Source organism: Ambystoma mexicanum, chromosome 6q, assembly GCF_040938575.1.
Source record: "Ambystoma mexicanum isolate Mex_15411 chromosome 6q, UKY_AmexF1_1, whole genome shotgun sequence".
Classification (NCBI taxonomy): Eukaryota; Metazoa; Chordata; class Amphibia; order Caudata; family Ambystomatidae; genus Ambystoma; species Ambystoma mexicanum.
Window position 1 is genome coordinate 543,187,480 of NC_090937.1, and position 25,174 is coordinate 543,212,653.

Consider the following 25,174-nt stretch of genomic DNA (forward strand, 5'->3'; position numbering starts at 1 on the left):
AGTTCCTGTATAATGGCAGGTCTGCCTGCATTCTATTCACTACGTATAGCCAGCTTCTATGATGACTTAGTCTACAATGCATTTCAGCATCTGTACAATTATGGAACGGTGGTTTCTCCTCAGCACTTCATGCACGTGTAATCTTCTTTTTCATATTTAAGGGTTCATTCAATTCTTTACTTCGTTAATAGTTTCTTATAGGATCCATGCATCCTCTTCAGCCAATATCTCGAGACGAAGCACATGTCTTTTTTGAGGTCACTAGCTCCTCTCTTTGCTCTTTTCATATTCCTTCAGGGAGTTCCTCCCTCAGATTGTCATCTCTTCAGGGATACAATTGATAGGGTTGTCTCACTGGGTTTCTTCTTTTGAATATACGCTGCAGTATTTATCACAACTGCTGGTGTCAAACAGGGCACAATCTCTGACTTCCAACATATAGAAGGTAGGGGGGTGAGATTTCCTGCAGAAGCATGTAACTGCTCCTCTACATTCTCCCTATGGTTGAGTCCTCGACCACCTCTTCAATGGTTTCCACATCCTGGTATTTTCTCTTGAAGAAGTGTTTCTTCGGCGTCAATATCTTCATCCCCCCCTCAGGGTGCCGGCTGATAACATGTTCAGCTACACACCAGGTCATGTAGTTGCATTGTCCATTCAGATTACAAAAACCCATTGTCCCATGTACGTCTTATGATTCTTTGGAGACAGGAACTTTGTTCCTTCAGGTACTACAATACTGGCCTCTATATATTTTCTGACAACTCAATCAGTCAGCTCCTTGGGTCCTAGTCCGGATTCAACGTCGATCACGATCTTCATTCCTACCACCTTCTTCACAATGTTCTTGCAATGGGCAATCGCTAGCCTGATTACACAGAATCTGAACATCACTAACACTAATATAACCCCAAGAATTTTAAATATATTTACCAACCACTGCAGGATCCACGAGAACAGGGAGGCAAACCAACTGTAATCTTCAATGTCATCTGTCTCATCTTGCATCGTGTTATGCAGGTCTGTTAACAACATTATGGCCTCTGTCAAGGTCCCATTCTCTTCATCATGAGAAGGTATGAACCTGCAACATGATGGCATGATTTTGGCGCAAACTCTTCCTTCCATCAGTGTTATAATTTCCAGGACATATCTGTTCTGGAGGGTCATTAGTTTTATGACCCTCAGTTCTTCCTTGATAACGGTGAATACCTTTATGGTAGCAATGATTGTCTGCAAAAGCTCCCATCTAGAGATCTGTAGCCACTTAGCATTTGCTAGCTACTGTTTGGATACCAGGCATGAATATAGTCATAAATATTATAGCAGTCTTACTGAACAACCTGTGTACATCAGGAATGGAGTCATATGTCGTTATTGATTTGGCTGAGAAATAATGATCTCTTCTTGTCTGCCAGAAAAGTTCAAACAATCTTCTTTTTCTCAAATGGTCGTCCACTTTTGGAAATTCACCAATGTTCAGGTCACTTTGTGGAATCACCAGTGCTGGAACATGGAAGAGCACCAAAGAACATACGCTGCCCCGGTCCTTGGGCAACCTTAGATAAGCTCTAGATCCACAAGGCCAATATTGGTCCATGAGGACAGCTGTCCCTTCTACAATCCTTGGAATGTCAATTGTAGTTTTACATTCTTTGTTGTATCCCATATGATTCTTGCTGTGTCTTCGGAAACACAGTGTCACATTAGCCATTGGGATTACAAAAAATGGGCCTGATTCATCTTCTACCCATGTCAATAGATTGGCGTGTTTAGCCGATGACTTTAGACACCCATCATTCACCCACTGCACTTCTTGTACGTACTCTGTTTTCAGCAGGTGATCTGTACAGGATATCATTCCTTCTTCCCATCTCTTCATGGAATTCACTCGTCCATAGATCAAAAATTGAGTTTGTTCCCAACATCCAGGTGATCCAGCTATTTCCGTCACATAAGGGCAGTTCATTTTCGTCATCTCTTCATTGATCACCTCATCCAATCCTGCAGTAGGATACACAAGCATCTTGAACTTCCATCCAAGATCCTTTTCCATTTATAAGGTTGTGATACAGTCATCCCGGTATGGAAATGACCAATTTGATCTCCATCACAAAGTTACCTAGCTTCTTTGGAATTGTCCTCTAGTTGTATATGTTGCAAGATGACTAAGGCACCTTGCATTGTGCTCTGGAACTTCTCTAACAATAAAAGTGTCTACTGTATTCATGGCATAGGGGATGAGAGAGCAGATGTAGCAACCCTCCTTAGATGCTTTCTCTCCCACTTTTCTCATGTGCTGGTACCACATGTTATTCCCCAAATGTGCTGTGTTATCTAGATAGGTATTTATCCCTTCACTATCCTCCTCTGCATCTCTCTTGTGTCTACCAAAGGTTGTGTAATAATCATGGAGTAAATCAAAAGCAGTTTTCATAGTAGGGAGAACCATAGGACTTCTCCTTCAGTGGAAGTGCTAACATGATAGAGACTGTGAAAGATGAGGAACAGAAAGACAAACAGAACTATCATGCAAGCGTATATTTTGCATAATAACATGGCCATCATTCTCTCACGCTATCCTACTACTTGTTGTACTTGTTCATCCTCCAGAACCGTGCCACTTTCTTCTTTAATCAATTTCTATACAATCATCAAATTTCTTTATGTTCGTAACTGTAAAATCTGTTCAATTATAGCAATAAAAAGTCTTCTTATCACTGGGCCATTTTTTCGGATCCTTCAAGAAAGTGTGAATATTAACATTTCTTCTAACAAGAACAGGGTAAGATCGAAGTATGAACACAAAGACAGCTAGCAAAAGCCGATGAATGTCACTATTGGTAGGTACCACATGTTTAACCACTTAAAACAAATACTCTCCATGAGATGAATCTGGATATTGATCCCTTTTCCAATTTCTGATCAAGAACTGACATTTAGGCATAATTCTGATGCTTCAATATGTATTTTTAAAAGTTCCTTTCAAAATTCCTGGAATTCCCTGCAAGTATTTGCACTCTCTGCTAAACTATCTATAAGGAGTGTTCATTGAATTCCAGTCCAATGTAAAATCTGTATTAATGACTTGTTGCTTTATCGTCATTCTTCTTAGTCATCGATCGAGTCTGCACACACTGATATTCTGCTTCTTGTCTTGCTTCTTGATCAGCAACGGTGGGAGGGTAGGTCTTTCCTTTATAGATCTTCACATCACCCAGGTACAGCCAAGCTCTTCTTCCACGTATTTAATAGCAGAAGGGGACACTTCTTCAACACCAAAAGGGCCATGGAAACGTGGCTCATGCCACTTTCTGGTAACATTTCTCATTAGGACTAGGTCCCCAACATATAACTTAGATGGCGGTAATAGTTTGCTAGGTTTGGCTGTCGAATTATCTTCTCCTGTGTTCTTAGACCGACCCCCCTGGAGCTTGATTAAATCGGAAATGAAAGAAATGCTATAGGTCATACATGTAAAATAATCGAGCATCCCATCACCTAATGTTTTGGATATGCTCTGAGCATCACTCCTATACCTAGACGCAGGTGTAAGGGGCATTCCCATGCAACGCCTGTAACTAGCTCATGCAGGGTTATGTGGTTGTCTGATCCTGGCTAATTCCAAAGGGCATATAAAGCTAGGGGTAGATAATACAGCCATCCCTTTTTCAAAGTCAATTTGATCTTGGCAATCCTTTCTTTGAGGAGGCTGTTGAGTCCCTCACATATTCCGTTTGTTTGCAGGTGATAAGCAGAAGAAAATGTGTGCTTTATATTTGATAGAAGCCCTATTTGTTTGAATAGTTCATTGACAGAATTTAGGCCATTATCGGATCTCAGCACCTCACACACACCCCACTTCTGGAAAACTTTGCACACTAAAAGCTTCTCTGCGCAAGTGGCATCAGGGTGTGTGCCTGGACCCGCCTCGATCCACCTAGAGAAGGGACACACCACCACCATTAGATATCTATATCCACTAAAGACCTGTAGCATATCGACATAATCGATATGTTAATGCTGAAATTAACCATTCGGTCGAGGTATTACCTCTCTGATCGTTCTCAGTGTATGCCCAGCAGGTAACTTCTGACACATGATGCAGTTCACTGTAAATAGTGCAACGTGTTCCAACAAATTAGGAATTAACCAGTCCTCTTCAATCGTAGCAGAAAGACGCTCTCAAGTTACATGTGCAGGGTAATTCAGCAGTTCAATGGCAATCTTTAATAACGTTACTGGCATCACTGGCTTTCCAGTGCTGTCTTGTCACCATAATGCTTCTGTGGGAGATAAAGAACACCCCCTTCATTTCCATAGTTCTTGCTCTTCCGGCGGTGCACTTCTTTGAATCTCTTTTAGTTGGTTTATCGACAGCTTATTAAACCCCTCTTGTATTAACATGGTTGTAACAATTTTTTCTTTAATACTCTCAATATTAAACTCGTAATTTCTGGAGAATATTCAACCCTTTTGGTTCTTCGGCTGCAGCTTCATTCCCGCAAGAGATAAAATCAGTTTCCTTAGTATGCGCTGTGCTTTTAATGACTGCTATGGCCACTGGGAGTTGTAGTGCCTTAATCAGCCTATCCAATAAGGATGCATTCTGCACGGAGGTAGCCCCTCCTTTTCAAACATGCTAACCCTACATGTACAGTTGACGTCACATTGGCAGAGTCACTGTACACCGTCACTTCCTGCCCTTTGTGTTTTTCGAGTGCAACAATAAGCACTATTAATTCTGCTGCTTGTGCTGCAAAGTGAGACGGAAGTCTTGCACATGCGACTACCTCAAACTCTCCATTTAACCTGTGTCTTATTACTGCAGCGCCTGAATGCCTTGACCCACTAGTTTGATAGATTTTCGAAGAACCATCAATAAAGAGAATCTCCCCTCCTGCTAAAGCATTCTCTTTCACAAGGTATATCATCATAAAATTCAACATAATTAGCACAGTCATGTACATGATCACCTTCTTCTACAGGCTCAGCTATAAATGTGTCAAGGTTCACTATTTTACATGTTACGATTTTAATCACTGGGTTAGAAATTATTACCTCATAAGCAGAAGCTCTTTGGGATGTCAATTTGCCCTTGGGGTTCTCTAAAATGGCAATTAGAGCATGCTCCACGAAGAGCGTCATAGAGCAGCCCATAACATACTTGTGGACTCCTCGATTGGGAACGCAGCAGCTGCCAAAGATTATTCACAAGGGAAGTGTCCTCTCATAACTGGGTCTAAAACCCCACTGTAATACGCCAAGGGTCTGTACCCCAATGTGGTTCTCTGTGAGAGTACTGCTGTCCTAACTGTCCCATTTGTGTGTGAAAACAATCACAATTCCTCAGCATAATTAGGAATTCCTAAAACAGGGGCGTACAAATTGTTTTTTTCAACTCATCAAATCCTTCCTCCATTTCTTCAGTCCATTCTATTTTTATTTTACCCACTTGTGCTTTCTTTAATGCTTGCAGAAGTGGTTTATCTATGTCCTATAATCAGTCACCCAGGCTCTAACATAGTTGCATAAACCTAAAAGCTGTTGCATCTGCTTCAATCTTCTTGATTTTGAGGTTTTCATAATCGCCTCAGCTCTTTCAGGTGTCACTTTTATTCCATCATGCAAAGTCAACTGACATATATATAACACCTCTTCTTGACAGTATTGTAACTTCTCCTTGTCTACTTTAGATCCTTTGCCTGCTAAAATAGTCATCAACTGAATAGAATCCTGTCTACACTTATCTTCTGTAGTACTACAAATCAAGATGTTATCTATGTATTGTATCACAGTACGTTTGGGATCAATATTGCCTAAATCCATCTGTAGGACTCTGTTAAATATCGATGGGGACTCACATTACCCTTGAGGCAAACAAGTATGTTTTAGTCTTTTTTGGCAAAATGTAAATGAATTCAAATCTTGTGATTCCTTGTGCAACGGGATTGAGAAAAATGCATTTTTCAAATCAATCACCGTGAAATATCGAGCTTCCACTTGGATACTACACAATGCTGTCGCTAGGTGAGGAACTATAGGAAACCTAGCATCTACAATCTGGTTAATCGGTCTCATACCTGGTATACATTCCCATGACCCTCCTTTAGATTTTACTAATGGATACACTGTGGTATTACACAATGATTCTGATGGCACCAGAATTCCCTGATTCATTAGTGCTGAAATAGTCTGCAATATACCCTCATCAGCTTCTCAAGACATGGGGTACTGTTTTACTCGAGGTAACATTTTTCCTGGCTTAAGCTTTATTTTAACCTCCCCTATCACCTTCAATAAACCTACATCATAAGGGCCTGTGGTCCACAAGGCACACAGCACTTTTTCCAAATCTTCCTGAAAAAGTGCTGGACGTTGCCGCCCTATCGCAATTCGCTATGGGACTTCCCTTTTCTCTACCCTTATCCAGTATGTAATGCTCATGAAGAACACCACTTTGTCATCTGTTTGGTCCTCCCTGACCATATCGTCATCGGTTATGTCAGTAAATCTATACACTTCCTCAAGAGCTATCACTGTTCTCCATGGTCTACCCTCATCGTCTATCCCTGTGAGCATTGCCATTTTCTTTCGTACTATGGCTGCTTCCAATTTTATAGGAATAGTCTGTCCATCTTCCTCATCCATAGGTATTTGTGGTCTAAACAGAAACTCATTAGGTATTCTCACAATAGTTCCCACCAGGCCAGGTAGCCATGTCAGTAAAATGCTCACTCCATATAGAAAAACCTTGGGATCTACCGGAACACCTCGCACTGCCACTTGCCCAGTGAATGCCAATATAAACTCTCCTACATTTAAATAGTGTATTCCTGGATTGGAGCACACTATTCCTTGCTCAGTATATGAAATTGTCATGTTAAATGTAATCATTAAATCTCTTCCCAGAATATTAACCAGTGTCTGTCATGAATATAACAGGGGAACATATATGTCACATTCTCCCAAGGAGACTGGCAATATATCAGTAAAAGGAACTCGACTTGTAACTCCAGAGAACCCTTGCACATTCATGGCAATACATGACATTGGACACTTTACCTCTCGTATGCACGAATGAGTTGCCCCTATCGTCACATCCACCCTTGGTTCCTCTTGGGGGTCTGGTGTCACCCATAGTACTGAACACATCAAGTCACCCTGTGAGCTGCCCTATTTTGGATGCAGGCTCAACCCCGTCCCTGTGAAAGCATTTCCTCCTACCACAGTGGCACCACATATTATGCCAGCGTATTCCCTCCTGTAATTTTTTCTAATTCATATATCCATTTTCAAGCACCCGAAGTGAAACTAGGGAGCTTGCATCTTAAGTTATCCTTGTCCATCTGTGGCCATGGAATATATTGCGGTATTGCTCCCCCTTTTTCCAACAAGGGAAACTGCATAAACCCTGTCCCATAGTGTGATCCCACTATTAGTCTATCCATGGCAGGGATAATCGTCCCTGTCTTTGTCCTTGTGGGTAATGACATTAACCTACTCACTTATGGTGGCGACTCTCCCTTCTCACTATGTGACCATCCTCGGGGATGCTCCAAATATGCTATAGAATGTGTTGTTCTAATGTAGGTTGTACCAGATCTGACCATTTTAGTTCCTTATCCATTTGCAGGCTTCCTTCAGGGGCACACAATCTCCCTCCTTCTTCCCCAAGACTGGACTCTCTTTCCTCATCTGACATGTCTTGTCCCCAATTAGTGTGACTATCATCCCCTTCACCCTTATCCAGATTCAGTCTACTTAAAATTCGTTACTGAACAGGTTTCCTTTCTCACTTTGTGATTGAAACACCGGGGATCGATCACTATTGCCTCAAGTTCCATACTCGTTATCTCGCCTAAACTGTTGACAGACCTTATCAAACCTTTCTCCAATAATTTCTGCATCAAACCTTTCTTCTTCCAATGCTTGATTGATTGATTGATTGATTGATTGATTTATTTATAGAACACTTTACACCAAGGCGCTGTACAATGGAACAACATAATACAAAATAACAACAACAAGTCACATTGGGAGCAAAAATGTACATCTTGAATCATTCAACAAAACAGTGCAAAGAGCAATTAACTGAAGGGGGGAGTGGGAGTAGGTGTGGGGGTTAGGAGATGGATTGGACGAGGGAAAATGGAAGGGAGAGAGGAGTAGGAGAGGGGAGAGAGGAATCAGATGAAGGGAAAAGGGGGGAGGGGAAGGGAAGTAGAGAGGGCAGAGGGGGAGTTTTCAAGGAGGAGAATGAAGGAGGAGGGATTTAAGGGAAGTGCGAAAATGGAGCAGAAATGGGAGGAAGCGCAGGGGTATGGAGGTACAGTGAGAAGGAAATGGTCAGCGGAACGAAGGGAACGGGACGGGGAGTAGAAGGAGAGAAGGGAAGAGAGATAAGGAGAAGCAAGACCATGGAGGGATGTGAAGACAAGGCAGAGAAAGTAAAATTTTAGCTGTAAGTGGAAAGGTAGCCAGCCAAGGTGAGAGAGCGAGGAAGAGATGGAGTCACGGGAGGTAAGGAGACAAAGGGCACGAACAGCAGAGTGGTATATGGATTTAAGAGGGGCAAGCTGAGATGCAGGAAGTCCAAAAATTAGAGAAGAGCAGTAGAAGAGGTGGGAAAAGATGAGAGGAAATTAGGAGTTTGGTGGCGTGGAATGTGAGGGAAGGACGGATTTTGCAAATATTGTAGAGGTGGTATCGGCAGGTGCGGAGGTAAGTGAAATGTGTTGCGAGAAGGTTAGAGAGGAGTCAAAGAGAACACCTAGATTACGAGCTTGGGGGAAATAGGGAGATTGGAGGGAGGAAAGTGAATGAAAGGGGGAAGAGAAGGAGGGGGAATAGAATTAGAGGGGAAGAAAAGGACTTCGGTTTTATCGGTGTTAAGAGAGACAAAGCGGGAGGACATCCAGTTCTTGATAGCAGTGAGGCAAGAGGAGAGCTTAAGGTGGAGGTCAGGTGAGAAGGAGGAGTAAGAGAGAAAGAGTTGAGTATTGTCAGCATAGAAATGGTGGGAGATGCCAAGCGAGGAGATAACAGGGGCAAAGAGGGAGGTGTAAAGAGGGAAGAGGAAAGGACCAAGTACAGAGCCTTGAGGAACACCATAAATAAGAGGGAAGGAAGGAGAGGTCTGGCCTCCCCATGATACACCAAAGGAACGGGAGGAGAGGTAAGAGGATGGCCATTTTAGAACAGGGCCTTTAAACCCGAAGGAGGAAAGAGTGTGGAGCAGGAGTGGATGATCGACACTGTCAAAAGCTGTGGAGAGATCAAGGAGAATAAGGATAGAGGATTGCTTGGCATGTCGAGCAGAGAGGAGTGAGTTGAGGATAGAGGTGAGAACAGTTTCAGTGGAATGTTTGGGACGGAAGCCAGATTGGAAGGGATGAAGGAGAGAGGAAGTAGGGACAAAGGATGAGAGTTGAGAGTAGGCAAGGCGCTCAAGAAGCTTAGAAAGGAAAGGTAGAAGAGAGATAGGTCTGTAGTTAGCAGTGAGAAGTGGATCGGCAGAGGGTTTCTTTAGAATAGGAATAATTGTTGCATGTTTGAAAGCAGAGGGAAAGGTTGATGAGGAGAGGCAGGAGTTGAAGAAAGTGGTAAGGTAAGGGATAAGAAGAGGGTAGATCTTGGGGATAAGAACGGAGGGGAGAGGGTCAGAGCTACTCTAGATACTGCTGGTGTTACTTCCTTTATTGGAAGAATATCTTCCACTCTGCCCCATTGTATTTCTGTGCTCAGCCTCATTTGATAAGATGAGATTGGCATTGAGACCTCCTTGTCTCCTTTTCCATTCTATTTCTTTGTCTACTTCTCTTTGCTTTCTCGCATTTCTTTGAATTCTTTCTTCCTCCTGCCTTCTTTCTTCTCATCTCCTTACTCCTTCCCTTCTTTCCTCTTCTCCCCAACACCTCTGCAATCTTGTGTCCCTTAATCATTGTGTGTCTTCTGCCTCTCTCTTTCTTTCCTGTTTATCCCATTCTTCTATCGTTCTTTGTCTATTGTTGTATTTTCTTTGTTCTTCTGCCTGTTGTTATTTTTTCTCTTGCTCCTCCTGATATATCTACTCTCATCACTCCCCGCTTTTCCTTTTCTGCTCATCTTCTTTCAATCTCTTCTCTCATTCTTTATCTTTTCTTTCTTGTTTGTCCTTATCTTCTCTTCGCCTAACTTCCTTGATACTTTTCCCATCTACCTTTTTTTTTTTTTAAACTTTGGTTGTATTAGCATTTTCTTATCGTTACAAACAGGGTCAATGCAGATTTGAAATGCATACAATCAGCTGGCCCATTAAACCCTGGCCCCACCCCACCCCATCCCCCCACCCCAACACCGACCCTCCCCCCAATCCCTGCCCTCAAACAAGAACTTTAATCTTGGGAGACACAAAATGTTCTCTTCGTATCCTGTACTTAGGAGATGATGTGAATGGCGACCATTTTTGCTGGCTGAATTGAGGTTGCCATCCCCCGGGCCGTGGGCACTCGGTTTGTATACAGCACATCTCAGACCCCGCTCCCCCCCTCTCAATCCAGGGCAATAGCCTGGTGTCAGTGAACGTCCCATCCCCAGGTCTGCTGCACCCCATACCAGTTCGCTAGGAATGAACCAGAATCGTTATTTACCATTGCAGTCAATTTGTCCATCAGGAACATGTTCTTTACTTTTTTCAACCAGTCCTCCTTGGAGGGGGATTCCGGGCCCTTCCACTTTTGTGCCTTTTGTTACAGGGCCACCCTCCCCACCCTCAACATTGTTTCCAACATCCTTGGGTATCTATGTATTTCTGTTTTCTCTGGGGGGAGACCCAGCAGCATCGTCAGAGGGTTCAGCGGGAGAGGTTCGTCTGATACCTCTGCAATCCAGGCCCTCTCGTACTGCGTTCTGTAGGTCTCTAAAGGTCTGATCAAGGACGCTGGTTGGGAGTGCCGTAAAGAGGTACAGAAGCCTTGGTAAAACATTCATCTTAACCGCCGTCATCCGGCCATACCAAGACAGGATCATCTTGCCCCATCTCCTCAAGTCTGATGTGATCCCTGCCATTAGGGGATTATAGTTGGTGGTAGCGAGTTTCAACAGGTCCCTAGTAAGCAGGACGCCCAGATAACGTATGGAGACCTTCCACACTGCAATCCCGTTGAACCTATCCAGGGAGTCTAGCTCAGGGTCTCATGCTCTCATTCCCATCTATCTTAAGTGATATCGGTCCTCCCAACCATTCAATTTGTATGAGTGCTATCTTGTCAGCCTTATCCTTCTCTCCTTTCCATCTCTTCATCTCCCTGTCTATCTCTGTCGATAATTTTGACTGCTCACTCTTGTCTTCCTCGTCTTGTAAAATCGTATAACTGTCTTCCTTTCTTTTATCCTCCTCCGGACTATCGTCACTACTGTAAGTGGGGTGTTCATATATTGGATTACTATACCCTGTTGCTGCTTTCAGTTCCATTAAGGATACACCCCTATTTATTCTGTAGTAACACCCTTTGGTTCAGGTGGGGTAAGGGGAGCTGAGGGATCAACTCTTTCTTCCTTACGCTGGCTAAGTATCCATTCCTCAGGTGGTGGGTCTTCTCTTTCCCCTAGGTACATTTTCCAGAGCTCTAAAATCGCTAATCTTTTCTCTAATTTCTTCCCTGTGTACGCAGTGTGCAAGTATGGGGTCATGTGTTGCAATACGGCTTTTGACAATTATCCCCCTTGTGCCCACAGCATAAACATTTGTATCTGCCGTACCTTTTACTCATTCCGCACTGTACTGTTTGAGCTTGGGCATATGCATTGGTAGTGGTTTGCATAAGTGCATAAGAGGAGTGTCTCCCATAATGACAAGTCTCAATTGCTTAAATCACCACTTTTCAACGACTTAAAAACAACAAATATGAGCATGCACCATCGGTCGCTGCTCAAGCCTTTCATTTTAGTAGCCTATCTATTCTCTTGCTTGATATATCTATTCTCTTGATTGGCACCAATCACTTTGTTATGCTTAATCACTGTTGCTTCTCAAGTTTTTCCATTTTTTCACAACCTTTATCGCTCTTTGTTATATTTACTGGACAAACAGCATTCAGACTAGTCAAACATCACACATTTATAAACATGTGATCACCTTATCCCTCGCCTTTAACATCACCGTACGTAATTTTGATAACCCATTTTATTTTGCTGCTCTACTCCCATTGGAGTTTGAGATGTCTCCTTCTAACTCCCTTGAGCCAGGACTTCTAGGCGCTACCTCTTTTTCACAATATTTCCCGTTACTCAAAAATTATTACAATCTCATCCCCTTATTTGCCATTCCCCTTAGTCTACTCACCATTTGTTAATTCAACTTGAGGCCTTCGGTATCCACTCCTCCTTCAATCCAACCAGTTCGCCTTCCGTCCGCAGAGCGCCCGTGGAAACTAGGCAGGGATTTCGTCAAAGGTGGACCTGCCCACCGTCTCAATTCTTCTTGCATGCTTATTTCTATCAGCCACACTCCACAGGAAACCCTGTGATCTTCCAGCTAATGGCAGAGGATGCCTGATCGTCTGAAATACTGGAGAAAATCTTGTCTGTGTCTTTTAACCATCAGCATCGCTACCACGTGAGTTTAGGGCCCTTTAGTAACGTGCATACAATGGATGGGTTCACAGAATAACTCCAAGTCCAAATAACCAAACCAACTCAGGAAGATGGCAATGATATGTTTTATTAACAATTATCTAAAACAGGGAGTTACAATGAACACAACAGACATTCGCTCAATTTTCTCTCAGCGATCTTCTCATAAAACACATATTTAATACTAAAAATACATCAGAGACGACGTCATACAATGTGGCAAATAATGAAAAACCTACTAGGGATTGTTATTGGCTTAAGGGGTACATCTAAGTACACATTACATAGGAACTGTGATTGTGATTGGCTGCCCACTGCCAGATGGACCATATATGCCTACCTCTAAAACATGTCATCTTCAAAATCATTAAGTACACGGTTTTCAATTGGACTTCAAACTATAAGGTCCTTCGTTATCCAGACCCCTACAATTGGTTGGCTTGCTTTTGCTATGTCTGGAGCATTAAGTTCACTTAGCAGCACGTAAACCCAGACCCAGGTGCAAGGAAGTGGCTTAACTCTACCGCCCCACCCAATTAGCCCAACATCTCTCCTTGCCCATGCCTTCTATCATGAAGATTATCTTTGAACTTGGCCTTGCAAAGTATCCTTGCCTCTGGGAACGCATTGGAGTGCAGGCACTCACTTTCATTGTTCTAGGCTGCTTCAATTATGATACCAAGCCAGACAGCCTCGCCATGCAGCTCCATGATTTCAACTTATACTTGCTGCGAGACAATCCGTGACTTTTCTCTTCATGGGTCCTAGTTTACTAAATTCATGACACTGATGTCCTTTTCCTGTATAATAGCGGCTCTGCCTGCATTCTATTCATTGCTTATAGCTAGCTTCTATGATGACTTAGTCTATCTTGCGTTTCAGCATCTGTACAATTATTGAACGGTTGATCCTCTGCAGCATTTCGTTCATGTGTAATCTTCTTATTCATATTTTAGAGTCCGCTCGACTCTTTACTTCATTATTAGTTTCTTATAGGATCCATGCATCCTCTTCAGCCAATATATCGAGATGTTGCACATGTCTGTTGTGATGTCACTAGCTCCTCTCTTTGCTCTTTTTCATATTCCTTCAGGGAGTTCCTCCCTTTCGAATATACGCTGCAGTATTGGCACAACTGCTGCTGTCAAACACAGCACAATCTCAGACTTCCAACATATAGGAAGCAGGGGTGGGATTTCCTGCAGAGGCATGTTACGGCTCCTCTGCACAATGCACACAAAACTAACATCTACAGCCACGATGAACCAAGCAATACTAGGAGCTATTGTGCACATACACCGCAAGGGGGAGAAGGATGTATAGGGCCCAGATATTCGCACCACACACCACGATGTTTGTGGATGCTGGATGACCAGCTATATGCTAAGTACAAGTTCACCCCATGTAATCCGAGACCTTGTTAGGGAGTGGGAAGATGGCTTAACATCACCCATCATCTGCTCCCAGGCCCTTAACCCCTATAGAAAGTGCTGGCTTCACTCCATTTCATAGCAATGGGATCCTTGAAGCAAACCACCGCAATAGTTGGTGGTATATCACAGGCCACCCAATCCCACTGTCTACAACAGGTATTGTCATGCAGAAGAGCATGTGCATGTGGGTGCACATTCATTGGTAAGCCCTGTACACTGGTGGAAATGCAGACAGTGATCCAGGAATTCTACGCTGTAGCACACTTTCCCAGTGTATTAGGTGCAATTGACAGCACACATGACGGAAAACATCTGCCAGAATCGAAAGCACTGGCATACCATTAATGTGCAGGTATTGTGTGATGCCAATGGAATCATCATGGAAGTGTATGCCAATTTTCCAGGCAGCAGACATGATAGCTACATATTCTGCCAGTCACCACTGCACCGGGCCCTGGCATCTGGAAAACATGGCAAAGCAAGGCTCATCGGTGAGTATAAATGGTCACACACATGCATGCACGTGTCACACTGAACAATATACCCTGACAATAAATGACAATGACAGCCATTTACACATTTACAGGGGAAGGTGCCCAACCACTGTCAACATTCATGATAACACCAATCAGAAATCCCACAACACCAGCTGAGGTGAGATACAATATAGCACAAGTAGCCACTAGGGGCACAGGGGAGCATACATTTGGTGTGCTGAAGTCACGATTCCGCTCCCTTCACTACTATGGTGGGGTGTTGCTATATGCACACACAGTGAGGCCACATCCCAGGTGCCATTCAATGATGAATTGGGGCCTAGCCTCCGTCTGCATAACAACACCATGAGATTTTGTCTCTGGGAGGGCCAAATTGTGTGCGTCCATTAGACATAAAACAGCATACACGAACAGAGCTGCAGATAAGACTTGTAAGTGGGAGTATTCCACTCCCACTTTGCAAAGGTCAGAGTAAAACAATTCTGGAGGCATCCGAAAAAATAAGAAATATCACAAATGTCAGAATTACATAAGCAAGTAAAAATATGTTGAAACAGAAAAATGCATAAACTTGGCAACATTCAATTCTTAGCACCTAGTCATTCATGGCCATCAAAAGCTACATGTTTACTTACTCCAATCAGCCAGTCAAAATACTATTGTACACCTGTGGGACTACATGCACTACATGCTGAAACCTATCCATGTTGCTGTGAGTATGAAAGCAGGGTTGCAAGATTCCACTTGTCTCATACCTACTGTGAATAGGGAGCATTTAACTCCATATTTAAATTTCCACCGAGTATGACCCAATTTGTAAGTGAGCAAAAGTGGTTGATACACCCGTAATCTGTATGGCTGTGCACAAATCACCAAAACAGTCATAGCAACTTGAACCAACTCATTACACGGACAGCGGTAAGGGTTTACCGGTACCGGTAAGGGCACCGGTACCGGTAAACCCTTACCACCTTACTACGAGGTCCCTTTGCGGGTTGGTACTTTAACGCCTGCTGTTTAGCAGGCGTTAAAAACCAACCCGCAAAGGGACCAGGGTGCTAATTATGGTACCGCAATTTGCGGCACCGTAATTAGCGCTTCCCCATTCCCATAGAGCCCTATGGGGCAAAAATGGGAATGGGGAAGGGCAATGGGGGAAGGGGGAATTACCGCCCCGCCAACCTTGGAATAGGGCGGTAATTCCCCTTTCCTCCAAGGCGGTGCCGGTATTTTACCGGCATGGACCAAGGTGCTAATAGCACCTTGGTCCTCCGCCTACCGTGTAATGAGGCCCAGTGTCCATGTAGTGCACCCAAAAAGCACAAAGCACAAGCAACAAAGTCCCAGACCATTGTCACATGGACAACACTTGTTCTGCACATAGACATCAAACTACACACATGAGACCACAAGTAGGAAGGCATAGTACAAAATGAAAGTGATCAACAAAGACATGTGAGGACTGCCCTGGATCCACTAAGTGTGTTCCACAACAATAAACAGGTTGAGTGGCCAACACATTCCCTGACAACAACTATGCTCACAATGCACAGTCACATCAAAGCAGTCATGCAGATTCTGAACAATACAAGTGCACCGCAAGAAATATGCACATCTCACCTCACACCTTATCCCTTGTGAGCCTGCACCAGCCTGACCCTAGAATCCATGGATGTCCCCCTCTGTAGGCCTGGAAACCACCAAACCATGATGCTGGGTCCTGTACATGCCTACATCAGCAACTTCACCTTTAATCGCAGTAACCATCTTCCCCTGCAGAATTCCTCTGTGGAGAAATACAACACAATGTGCGGGCAGGCATCACATCCACGCACCAAATTACACAGCAACATGTGCCCCCCTGAGTGACATGCAACAAATGCAAACAAGAACTCACCAGCCATCCATCACCATGTGTCCGTGCACCCACTCAGCCAGATCCGCCCAACTCACACCAATGCAATATGAACACCTCACACAGTGACACCTTACCCACCCACAACACCTACACTGCCCGATACCCTGGTGCCATGCAGTGAAGGAGCACGTAACACTTACCTATTATCATGGTGATGGGACATTGTGAAAACTCAGATCCGGCCACAGACAGTATGACACTAAGAGGACTCCCAAAAAGAGACCACTGAGATGTTGGAATCCGAGTATGAGCTTGGAAGTACCCCCAATACCACGATATGGTATCCCCTGATTAATGTGGCAGTGGGAGAGTGCAGTAAATACTGTCAGGGGAGTCAATGATGTAAAGTCCAAGAAAATATGATGGAAAAATATCCTCAATTGCAAAGAAGACAGGATCTGGCAGAAGACAGCTCTTCACAGAGGCAGCTGCCATTGTGAAAGGCAGGGCACTGAGGTAACTGAAATTTCAGACTGTCTTTCTGCTATCCAGGAGTGGTGAGCCGGCAATAATCTCTGCCTTAATGCAGTAAGACTGATATTTTCCTCCTCGGCACACCTGCTCCCTCATTTCCTGTCACTCTCTGGCCGGCCTCTCTTAGCCCCCTACCTGCTTCCGCCTGTGGGGCTAAAAACCTCTGGGTCATCTTCGACTCCACACTCTCCTTCTCTCCTCTCATCTCTGATGTCTCTAAGAAGTCACACTACCAGCTGGACCTCCTCAGAGGTATTCTTCCTTTCCTCTCCTTCCCCCAGAAGCTCACTTTCTCCACAGCTCTGGTTCTCTCTAAGCTGACTACTGCAACATCATCTTTCTAATTCTGCCTGCCTCTACTCTCCGCCCTCTGCAAGTCATCCAAAACAGGACAGCAAGACTTGTTCTTGGCCTCAAGCCCAGTATCTCTCCAGGAAGGGAATCTCTGCACTGGCTCCCAGTGGCTGGGAGCACTAAGTTCACAACCCTCTTCATTACCCACAAGGCCTTCTGGGGCGTGGGGCCTTAATACCTTCAAATATCTCTTCGTAAATATCTTCCTTCTTGAGCTCTTTGCTCATCCGCCTCCAACTCCCTCAGGGTCAGTCGCTTCTCCAAGCAACAGGTTGGTGGTAGATCTCTTTCTTTGACTGGGGCCTCCCTGTCGGACAGCCTCCCTGCCTCTCTGAAAGTTGAGGAGAACCATCTCCGGTTCCGGAAGCACCGCAAGACCTTCCCCTTTGCTTCTGCTTTCTCTCATCCTCTCCCCTGCTGAACTCCTGTCTGAAATTGAAAAATCACTGGTCACCTTGCTACCTTCTGATCTTGGGTCCAGTTCCCCTACCCGCCACTTGCACACATGCACTGCCCCCCTGGCAACTCTTGCACTAGGAGGCTGTTTCTATATCCCTACAGCTCCCTACCAGCACTTGACACCTGATGTCTTCACTTACACCTGCACTTGCCACCAGCTGGCCACACTTTTTATTCATTGTTTTTATTTATTTTACCGTTTATCCGATGTTCTGCACTGCCCTCTCTTTTTTCCCCTCACACTTTTCCCCTTCCTGCCTCCCCTGCACTTGCGTGATCTCAATGTCACCTGGCCTGGTAAGATAGTTGTCTCTCTCTTCCCTTTGTCCCCCCCTCCCTTGCCTCGTCGCGCCTTGAAACCCTTGTGTACAGGCGCGTTATAAATGCCATATCATATCATATCATATCATATCATATCATTAGAAAGGAAAGAGAAACAGAGGCCAAGGACACTGCCACACAAAACGGTGCAGGCAACAGGAAAGAGGAAGGGAAGGCAGACATCATTGGGACTGGATTGAATATAGTTCAATGTGCTTTGAACCAAAGTGAGCATTGAGATGCAAACAGCATCTGTCAACAGGCATCAAAACATCTGTCAGCATACTGTGCAGGGTACATGTTCACCATTACAAACAACAACCCCTGGACAGGGGTGTGCGCCTGGTGTCTCTGGTGAACATGGCATCCCACAAATAGCCAGCAATGCTGTTCTGTGTGTAGAATTGTCTTGGGACAGCAACCCCAGAAGGGGAAGAAGGAACAAGATTGGACTGCGTGAATGGATAGACATGACTTTTAAAAAATCATTGAATGGGATGCCAGGTGGCAGGCAAAGCGCATGTGAAAAGTGCAAGGAAACACTCCCCATCCCTACCGCCACCATGTGTCACAGCACACACACAGCCGGGCCTGCCACCCTCATCGCAACTCACCAGCAAAGGTCCTACAGTGACAGCCTCCCTCACAACTATCACAACTATGACCCTGCAACCAGTGCCACCCTGATTGTCTTGAGAAAACAGCATGCATAGATACACCAGACTACCATCACCATGTGTCACATGCACCCATGAAGCTATGTAAAAGAAATATATCACACCGTGCCAGACACCCTGCCACCAACCAAACACAAATGCCAACCTGAGTGCCCTTCACTTACCTGCACAGAATACCCACCTGGCTTGCATCCACTCCATTCCACCTGAATAAACATGTTGACATCGCAAAGACATGCATTGCATCAACGTAAAGATACTGGACATCCATGACAACTCCTGAATGGTCTAAGAAAATAGGTGTGCACCACCCAGTGTCTAAGGATGACAGAGTATAAGAGGGAGACAGGACACAGAGTGATGATTGCCTAGCAGTTGAGTGGAGACAGAGAGACAGAGAGTGAGAGTGAGAGGGATAGGCAGAGGTGTTGCTAGGGGGGAGCTGAGGGGGCTATAGCCCTGGGTCTTTTGCTTGTAGCCCTGGATAGAAGCTCAGGCACTACAACCAAAAGGCTATAGCTAGCCCTGAGTCCCGACAGTCCCAGCATTAGCTTAGCCCCTGGTCTTTTCCAGACCTAACAACACCCCTGGGGATAAGTGAAAAGTGTTGCAAGGAGGAGACGGGCTGGAGGGGAGATGAGGATGGATATGTCTGACATCACAGTGGGTGAGGGCAGAGAGAAGTTTTCCAATAGAGGAAGACAGACACATGAACACTTTTGCAAGAAGCAGACTGGTCAGAGAGCCTGTAAGGAACATAGATGGAAAAGTACCACATGTAGTGGGCCATGAAGGACAAAAGTGGGTGACGGAGAAGAGAAGAATGGGCATGTGTGAAAGGTAAATCGGCAGCTCCACATCAGACAAACCACAGGCAACACCCACCATGGCATGCAAAGCAGAAATAGACCCATGTATGCTCCATCCCTGCAAAGAAGTGCCTACTACCATATACCCATACCATACACCAACCAACATTCTCCCCTGTTGCACACCACTGTAAATGGACCTCAGGCCAACATGCAGCTGTTCACTCACCCCCCACCCCCACCCTCCACCAACAGACCACACACCCTGTGTGAGACCGTCTCAGTAAGGGTGCATGGATAACAGGGTTCCCTCGCAACAGATGAAGCCAAGATGTGGGGAGTTGACAATGCAACACATGAATGGGCCACACGATGTGCACACACACACTGTGCACTCACTCACATTGCTGGATTACATGAACAAGTAAAGCAAACAAAAAATCATGCAACACATCCTGGTGTAGATAACCTACAGAAACAAACAATGTACAAGACGTTACCTTATTGGGTAACGCAGAAGGAGTCTGTTAGGGGTACACATGCATATATCTGTACTACCCTACATTCAGCTAGCGTGACAAACCAGTCCTGTGGAGTCAATGTACACAAATGGCCAGAAATGGGTCACCAGATGCTACTTCATGAAGCAGTGCTGCTGAGGATGAGTAGATGTGACAATGGAAGTGTGTGTTACATGTGGAACATGCAGAGCAGGTCAGGTAAGTGGATACGGGAGTGGAGTGGGAAATGGCACCGGTCAAATAGTAGTGTGGACAGGGAGTACATCTGCAGGTCCCAGTAGGAAACCTGGGGCCAGAGGGAGTAGAAGGGTGGCAGTAAGGAGACAACATCACAGTCAGTGGGGCAAGTGTTGGAGAAACAAAATACACAGAGTGCATATGCACAGAAAATGCATGCTGTCAATTAGTATGTACATCCAGAATGTTGGAAATACTGCCAATGGCTAAAGTGTGACAAGTGCTGGCCAATCACTCCCATTATGTTTGGCATTTGTGAAAGTGCATCCAGCAAAACAATACACCCGCATAGAAGTGTAACTGCACATACACACACATGCATGTGGACAGACACACATCTGCACAGACATTTACTATGACTCAAGGATAGCACCCGAGCTAGCAGAAATGTGTCATGCATGCAAAGACCATGGTGACCAATAATACAGACACAGCACTAGAGACAGTGCACATGTTTACCTGTTGACAGAGCTGGCATGATGTGATTCCCTCATCACCTCTACCATAGACTGTACCTCAATATTCCTGCCTGGCAGAGGACTTGGGGACTAGGGACGTGAACAGGTGCAGATTGGACCTCCCATGGAGTGCAGTCACTGGATGAATCAGGAACACTACAACAACATGGGACATTGCATTTTGCCAGCCATAGTTGACAATCATGCATACAACACATATGTGTCAAGATTCCCTCAACGCATTGTTACCTGCACATGCCATCCTGTCGACCTCAAGGCAGCCATGGCAGTTGACACCAATGGGTATGGCTGCATGTCCTGCACTCATCATGCCTTTGAGGGGACAAAAGCACATCTCAAGGGAAACAAAACAAAGAAAAAGAGTCATCCTCGAAAAGGGAGAAAAAGAAACACCTGCCACCATCCTGGCCAGGGGTATTGAAAAACAACAAAAAAGAGTCCACGCCGAATCAAGGGGAACAAAAATAACAAAATCCAAACACGTGGACATCCAAAAGAAGAAAAAAAAAGCCCCTCCTGCACTGGGGAGGGGGTCAGTCCAACCTGGAGGGGGGATGAGGAAGGGTCAATATCCACAAGTTGGGAAAGAAAATAAAAAAATTAAAACAATTCCCCTCATGGGCTCATGGACCTCACGGCAACAGTGGACCAGGAGGCTGGTTTGTGCTGGGACCCCCATCCTGCAGTTTGTATTTGTATTTTATTTATTTATATAGCGTGCTGGGCCCAAAGGCATCTGGGCGCATATTTTAGGAGGCAAAGTTACACTTACATACACAAAAAAATATGGTGGCTCTACCAATTTACAGAAACATGCGGGTAGAGCTACTGAGTGGCAAGAATATATACAATAAACAATCCAATGCATGTACAGGCAAGAAGGATATACAAACACTGTTTACATACAGAAACATGAACAGAGAGTAGTACAGAAGGTGTTATGAACAGGAGCTATATATCATCCGATACCTTATGTGTTTTGTGCTAAGAGCCACCCTTTAGTTTTGCTCTTAAAGGAATGGAAGGAAGGTTCAGCTCTAATAGCATTCGGAAGTGTGTTCCAGAGCTTAGAAGGCAGGACAGGGAAACTAACGCCACCTGCTTTTTGAAGTTTAAATCTAAGCAGGGGTAGGCTATGAGCTTGGCCCATTCTCATGGGTCAACAAGAGATGTGGGGTGTGAGACGGTTAGCTAAGTACATAGGAGCCTGGCTGGACAGGCACTTGTGAGTCAGGTCGAGTGATTCTGTGCTTAACAGGAAGCCAAAGTAGGTTGCGTCTATGGTTCGAGATGTGGTGCTTTCTAGGTATGTTTAAGGCCGTTCTAATGGCATTATTTTGAATAACTTGGAGTTTGTTAAGGTTGGATTGGCTAGTCCCGAGGTAAAGGGTGCTACAATAGTCTATCTTGGACATGACAAATGTTCTAGCCAATATAGTGCAATTAGACGTAGTCAAGAATGGTCTACAAGCTGTAATAAGCTTGCATGTCTAGGCTGATGCTGAACTGACAGCATCAGTTTGTCTGCACAATGATAGCGTTGAATCAAGGTAAATTCCTAAGGTTTTGGTGTCCTTAGAAACCTTAATGACATTGCCATCAATGAAAAACGACTGGAAGGCAGGGTCAAGTTTATTCAGATGTTGGTGTGAGCCCAGAATGAGGAGTTCCGTCTTGTCATCACTGAGACAAAGCTCATGTTGCGCCATCCATGCCTGAATAACCAAGTATATGTCATTCAGGGATTTAGTGTACACTGCATGGTCACCCGTGATGGGGATGAGTATCTGGGTGTCGTCGGTATGTGTACAAGACACCCATATAGTCAAGAACATCAAACAGGGGTTTACTAAACACATTATAGAGTGTTGGTGACACACAGGAACCTTGGGGTACACCACAGTGGATGGGCGCAGGCTCAGCAGATGCTAGCGAAAAAAAAACCCGCGTGGATCTGTTGCTTAAGAAGGATCTGATCCAGGCGGTAGCAGAGTCAGAGAAGTGGCCGGCTGATATGAGGTGCTGGCAAAGGATTTGTTGATTAACCAAATCAAAAGGCAGCTGAAAGATCAAGTAATAATAGCAAAGCTAATTTCCCATTGTCTTTCAGCACCTCGATCTGTGTTTTGAGGTGTATGGGGGCTGTTTCCGTCCCGTGCCTAGGCCGGAAGCTGGATTTCCTTAGGCCAAGAAGGTTGTTAACTTCCAGATAATCCTGAATTTGGAGGTAAGCGACCAGGTCCAATATTATGAGCAAGAATGGGAATGTGGTAATGGGCCTATAGTTGGTAGGTAGGTTGGGATCAAGTGAGGTTTTATTAAGCAGCCAGATGACCCACGCATACTTTAGGTTGTCCGGGGCTGAATTCGTTTTGAAGGAAGAGTTTATAAAAGCAGTTACGAATGGGGCTAGATCATGGGAGGCCTCCTTGATAATGGGGGCTGGGCATGTGTCACCTTGACAATTGGATGGTTTAATTTTGTTAATGATGCATTCAACTTCAGCAATAGTAAGTGGGGAGAACCTAAAGGGTTTAAAGTTGGGAGTGGCCTGGGTGGTAGCAGTCATGGAGGTGTTCGGTTGCTTGCCTGTCTGTGGACAGTTTTGCTTGGTTTTTATTTTAGTTTGCAGGGTGGCAATTTGTCTAAGAATGCTTTCTGAATATTTGAACACCATTTGCTGTCTTTAGTGAAGGAGTCGGGGGGGGAGTGGCAGGTGATTCAAGTTCCTTCAGGATCTTAAATATGTCTTTGGTATTAGAATCCACTTGTGTGATACGTTTGTTGAAAATATATTTTTTGCCTGGAAGATAGCCTGTTTATAGTTGATGGAGGCTATGATGAGACTGTGTTTATGGATGTCCGAGGGTTTACTTTGTCAGTTGATTTGCAGGTGGTTGTGGTGTTGGACCCATATCACGCAGTGCCAAGGACTGGTGTTCAATGGCTATGGCCAGCCATGACACGATTGAATGCCCCAGCACAGTAAGGGTAGTGAGGTATCCATTCACTTCCTCACGGATGGCCACAGATTCACTCACCCATGATGCATTGACTTGCTTGGACAGTGTCTGCCTGAAGGCATCCATCTCCTCCATCTCCTCGTGGAGCACTGTCCTTGTAGCTGAGATGTATCCATCTTCATGGATTGCAGTCCTCAAGACCTGCATTTAACACCTCAGGGACTCTCTGTGTGCCTGAGAATCTGCATACAGAGACTTCTGCAGATGCCTCAAATCAGCCCATTGGCCCTTGATGTTGGCCTCCATTTGCAGTCTATGGGAGTGGCATGAGGACAGTATGACCTGCATATTCTGCTCTACCTGGCCCGCTGGTGGGGTCATGGTCTTGGCCATTTTATCCATGCTCTATGAAATTCTGTCGAACACATTGCCATGTTAGATGGCAGCTCGCATCATGTGCTGCACCAAACTGTCTCCCCATCCTGCACATGTCCACCATGTGTGTGGGGTCCATGGCAGGGATAATGCCCGTTGCTATGATATGATGTGATAAGTAATTTATAACGCGCCTGTACAGAAGTGTTTCTAGGTGTGAGAAGACAAGGAGGGAGGACAGAAGGAGTACAAAATAACGATCTTACTAGGCCTTGTGTCATTCTGTGAAAACAAAATCAAAATATCGAGGCTGAGTACCCCAAAAGGAAACACACCGAACACGGGTTACAAAGGAGCATACAAAGTACTTTATTTTATACTGAATCCAGTTACTAAGAACAGAGCAAAAATCAGATAGCTATCAGCCCTCAGTGTAACACAACGAACTCGAGCATGGTTCAATGTGTTCAGTGAGAGACGCTGTACATTAGAATGCATTGTTTTTTTATACTTTTTGTGAGCACGATGTCCAGCCCCACTTCATGTTAATATTCCACTAATACATTACCGATCTAGGATTCATGCCAAGTCTCACACATCTGCATATAACTAGTTTGCTTTTAATACATATATCAACAAGCCTATATGGCAACTGTGTATTCTGGGATTTCCCATGCAGGTCTTCTCAAACATTAATACAATGTAGTTAAACAAGTGTTCTACGTTCAGTATTTGAATACATTGTTCTTATCGTATACTTGTGGATTAGTTTCATTGCACAAGTAATCCTTTACACACGGGTCAACGAAGGACAAGGTCTCAGTTCACGACCTCAACAAGTGGCCTGGATGCAAGTTACATATTAGCTACATACAGAGGTCAAGACGGCCATGTTGTATTTTGGAATGACATTGTCCACCATTTAAACTCACAGGGTGACTTTTACAAAGCAAACCTAAAATGGCGGATTGTCCTAAAATGGCGGCTTACATTGATTCTAAGGTCAGGACCTTGCAACACGGATTTCTTCGCAAACGACTTA